Consider the following 5,556-nt stretch of genomic DNA (forward strand, 5'->3'; position numbering starts at 1 on the left):
GATATTTTTTTTTTTACTACTCTTGTTCCCAAAAAACTGAACCTCTAGCTCTAGAAATTGTTGTCAGAGGACAGTGTTTGATGTATGGATTAAATCCAAGAGAGTAAGGCTGGAGCAATTTCATGAAGAAAAAGGATTTCAGGAGGTGGGAGACAGAGGCTCACCAAAAGGAGAGAAAGAGATGCCCCAAAGACAAACTTGTATGTATGTATCCAAAGTATCACTTTGCCTAGACCAGCTTTCAACTAAAGGAAGAACCCCACATGCCTGCAACATTCACCACAGAGAACCCAAACATCACCCTTCCTTATGCTCACATTGATCACAATATTTTGTAAACAGTATCCATCTTACAAAAGTTTAAGTAGCAGTAAAAAATCATGCATTCTCTGCAAAATGCTGTAAATGACACTAAAGATGTAATGGATAGTTTCACAGAAACTGAGATCATTCCCTTCAAAAGACAAAGTCTATCAGCATTTTCCTTACCTCGCATCTTGACGGCCTTTCCACAAACAAATGGAAAGGGTTGGTCTCCATGTGCATGTGAGCGGTAATTTTAACCCAGACTGCTGTGATTACTGAGTTTTTAATAAGAGAAAAAGGAAGCTGATGGCAGAGTCATTTTTGTCTGCCCAACCCAAGAAACAAAGGAAAGTTAATTATTTCAGAAGCAAGTACTCGGACCGTGCTCTTTAAAACTTGTGCTTTGCTCTTTTACGCCTGGAATCAGTAATATTCCCAAAGTGCTCCAGTGGCTACCTTAGTTACCCCGTGCCTCTGCTCTAAATGTGCCACATTGTCTGATGTCTCTTCCTTGAGAACCTCCTAAGGCTTTTATCTTGTCATTTCTGAAAACCAACAGAATGTGCTTCACACATGCTCTCTGCCAAACAACCTACTCTCCCCCAACTCTCTTCAAGACCTGGAGAGGTTGTGACACATGATGACAAGGAGTAGTCTCTAGGATTGGATAGAGCAGAGTCTGAGGGCTCCCTCCCTAGTTATATGACGTTGGGTGTGTTACTCTACCTCAGTGAGCCTTAATTCCTCCATCTGTAAAGGAACAGTAATAGTATGGCCTCATCTTCATGTTTCTGTAAGTATGACAAGTTTGCTAGCAAAACAGTATTCACTGCCTAAGGACAAAGCCACTCATTCATCAAGTCAAAAATATATTGACTGAAATGTCACTGTAAGGAGGTGATATAGAAGAAAGGAGACTCTCTCAGTGGAAGCTTCTCAGTGGTATTTATAAGGATTTTTATTAGCTTTTACATATAGTTCCTGACCATTGCTCCACAATCCAATTTATTTCAAATATATTTTTGTCTTATCTAAGTGGTAGTTGTTTTTAATGATAAGAAGTATACCCTTATGGCTTCTGTAATCTCTACCCATCATATCTAAATAGATTAGTTACTTAACAAAGGCTCTCAAACTCCAAAATTGAGTCAAAAGAGAAGACTAGAGGGAACAAATGTATTTACTACGTGACTAACTTTCCCAAATTACCTCATTTTTGTTTATTCTCACATCTTGATGGAAGAGTAAAATCCCCCAAAAGATATTAATCTTCTTCATTCCTTTCTTCCCTTCATTAACTTTTTCATTCCTTCTTCCCTCCCTATTTTCCTTCCTTTTTTTCCTCCTTCTCCCTATCTCTTCTTTTATCTTCTTTTTTCATCAAAGAGAACTCTGAGGCCAAGAAAAACAAATGAACAGGTACATGCAAGTATGTAAAATTGCACAGCCCATGCTCCATTTACCAAATCCTCATATTGCATACTGAATAAAGACCTAATTATGTAATTTCTATGAAAGATATAATGGTACTTAAGGGGAGGGCATTTCTGCTCCATCTCTAAATGAACTAAACTACTAGGCTCTTGGTGATCAGTCTCCTATAATGGGAAGTATCTGGGACCCCAAAGGAATTCCCTGGATGATCTTCCAGTCTATATGCAGAAAAGATACAGCAGTCACCACACACCGCGCACGCGCTCACACACACACACACACACACAATTCTGCATAACAACCGAAGAGTCTAGAATAGTAATCACAATGGCACAATTCAACAGAGAAATCTTTTGAAAGGAAGTGAATTTTGTCCAGAGAATGTGCTAATTGCCCCTGAAGTGTGACTGACCAATAACTGTACTTGACTTGGAAAGACCAGAGGGGCTCACCCTTCAGCCCTACAAGGGCCTTAGCATGTATCTTCTTGACAGAAATGACACAGCCAATTAACTTTCCATTCTGTTCCTGGAATGTGCTTGTACAACCAACAATGAAAGGAAGGCGACTAGTCTTTAATTATCTACTTTATGTAGGGTAAGATATGTCACTTGAGTTGTTTTAGTTAATTCTCACAACCATGCTATTAAAATAAGTCCTAGGATTTCCATTTCACCCATAAGACACAGACTCAAAGATACTGCGATGTACCCAAAGTTTAACAAATCACAGAGCAAATATTCAAATCCAAATTCCTTGAGCTAACAGCCCTTATTTTTTTTCACCATATCACTGAAACAAACATGAGATATGGTCTTTCATACAGAAGTGAGACACTTTTGATTTGCCATTTTAAGCTATGTGCCCCCTGGTTTGAGATCAGGTGACTTCAAGCCATATACCCCACACACACACACCTAATCCTCCTCTTAGGTAACCAAAAACTCACTAATGCTAAAGAAGTTTAGAGAATAATCTGAGTGTTGAGAGAAGTTTACTCTAGAGTGTTCCAAAAGTGAACTGTTCATGAGCCATCTTCATAATTATTACCAAATCTTCATTCCAACTGTGCCATTTTTTATACTTTTTTGTTTCTTTTGATTAATTCATTTTAACTAAAATTGATATATTTCCAAAGAGAACTTTATATTACCATCATAAATGGAATATCAGCATCAACTAATTAATTCCATGGTAATTAAAATCTGGGTACTCCTTAATATCATCATGTGTGCCATCAAGAGAAGGTTTACCACACTTTAGAAAATGCTGCTTTAGGCAAACCTGACCCACTTGAGGAATAAATCACAACCTTATTTGCAATCTACTTTAATGGAATTACTCAGCTGGCATATTTCAGTATTATAGAATGTGCCATTTTTAAATTCAATCCTGGTTTCCTTGGTCAAGAGGAAGAGTTTTCTTCTTCTTTTTTCCTTTATCTGTCTGGCTGGCTGGCTATCTCATAAGAGAGAGCTTTATTAAGGTATAGCTCACATATCATAAAATTGACCCATTTTAAGAGTATAATTCAATGATATATGTTGGTTTGCAGCCATCTCAGGAGCTTCCAAGGTGTAATCTGAAACTGGCCCCTAAAAACAGACAGCAAGAAGAAACTAAAGAGACAGGCCATTCTAGATTGGTAGGTAGCAGTTTTAATAAGCAAAGGGAACTTGCATGCAAGGCTTGTCTTGAGCTATAGCAAGATGAATGGATCCCCTCCAAATCTTAAAAGTTTATAAAGAGGCCCTAACTGGGCTCAGTCACATATACCATGTAGGTATTTTCAACACATCACCATCTTAAGGCTATGTCTTTGGAGCAGCCTCTGGGAGCAGGAAAGGTGAGCAGAACCCACATTCCAAGGACAGGGGAGAGGGTGAGAACCTCTGAGTGCCCAGATCCAGCTCACAGTCAATCAGCAGTCATACCTTTTTGATGACATTTCTCAATGGTATACTCACACAGTTCTGCAGTCATCACCACAATCTGTTCTATAACATTTTCATCACTGCAAAAGGAAACCCCATATGCTTTATTAGTCATCCCTATTCTCCCATGAACCCCCAGCCCTAAGCAACCACTTATCTACTTTCTGACTCTATGGATTTGCCTATTTTAGGTATTCCATATAAATGAAGTCATACAATATGGGACCTTTTGTGTCTGGTTTCTTACATTTAACATAATGTTTTCAAAACTAATTCATGTTGTGGAATATATCACTGTTTTGTTACTTCTTATTGCTGAATAATATTCCATTGCATGGAAATACCACAGTTTGTTTACCCATTCATCAGTTGGTGGATATTTGGGTTGTGTTCACTTTTGGCTATCATAAATGGTGCCATTGACATTTATGTACACGTTTTTTTTTAAGATTTTATTTATTTATTCATGAGAGACACAGAGAGAGAGAGAGAGAGAGAGGCAGAGACACAGGCAGAGGGAGAAGCAGGCTCTATGCAGGGAGCCCAACATATACAAGTTTTTATATGGATGTATGCTTGCATTTTTTGGCATTATATGCCCAGGAGTAGAATTGCTGAGATGATAAAGGGTCTTAGCAGTGCTTGGGGTTATTTTTTAAATCACCTTTTTGACTTCAATTAAATCATTCCAACATAGTGATATTCCACCTTAATTCACTCATTGTAAAACTAGACAAATGCTGCTGTACTTACCACAGAGGACTCTCCCAAGACAGAAATGGTTGAAAGGTAAGAGATTGAAGAATCTGGGTTCTGCCACCAACTAGCTAAATGTCAATGAGCAAAGTAATTTACTGACTAGCCTCCATTGTCCTTATTTGGAAAATGAAAGAATTAGATTTGTTTTCGTCTAACATTCTCATTCACTTTAATCTTGTTAATATATACGAAAGCATTTTGACAAGTTAAAGGCAGTTTTAATATATTTTAATATATAGATCTATCACATACTTCCTTACTGAGGAATGGCCATGCCCTACGGTGAAATAACATCATGCATTCTATCTTTAGGAAAAGTATGCCCAAAATAGGCCATTTCCTAAAAAAAATAAAAAATAAAAATAAAAAAATAAAAAAGACATACTCTCATGCAATTCTTAGGTGCTTATGGCACCTCTCAAGGGATATATTTCTTTTTCTTTACATAATTCTATTTTCTTAAGCAAAGAAAATATTATAAGGGGAATCCAGGTGTTCTCCCTATGCAATATATTTGCAGCACATCCTTGGTAACCATAAATTGCTTTGGAAAGGAACATTGAGTTATATCCTCTCAGGTAGCTAGAGTCAGAGTGAAGTTATTCCACAGAGCCCTGAATTGGAGGCTTGCAAAAATGAGCACATAAAATTTAAAAAGTTCCAGTTAACCCTGAGATAAGAACAAAGGATATATTTTTAGCAAATGTATCTGGATGGTTGGGTTTGGGAATCTTCAGGTAGTGTAGTTTCTTATATATTGACAGTTCATACAGGAAATACACTGAGATATGTGTCTATCCCCCCCTTTCTTTATAGATATAGATGGTATACATATAGATTTAGATATACAGATATATGTAGCACTACCCTTCAATTTAAAACAATTTATTGTTGTCTCTCATGGTTACGTGGGTTGACTGGACTCCACTGGATGTTCCCAACTGGTGTCTCCCATGAGGCTGCACTCAGACAGATGGGATAGAGTCATCAGAATATCAGACATCCAAGATGGCTTGAGAAGTAGCCACATAGTCTCTGTTTTTGTATTTTATATGCTTTAATTCAGGATAATTTATTTTGGATTCATTTGGCATTTAAAAATTTACATATTTTTGTACATCAA

Source organism: Canis lupus, chromosome 12 (genome assembly GCF_048164855.1).
Source record: "Canis lupus baileyi chromosome 12, mCanLup2.hap1, whole genome shotgun sequence".
Classification (NCBI taxonomy): Eukaryota; Metazoa; Chordata; class Mammalia; order Carnivora; family Canidae; genus Canis; species Canis lupus.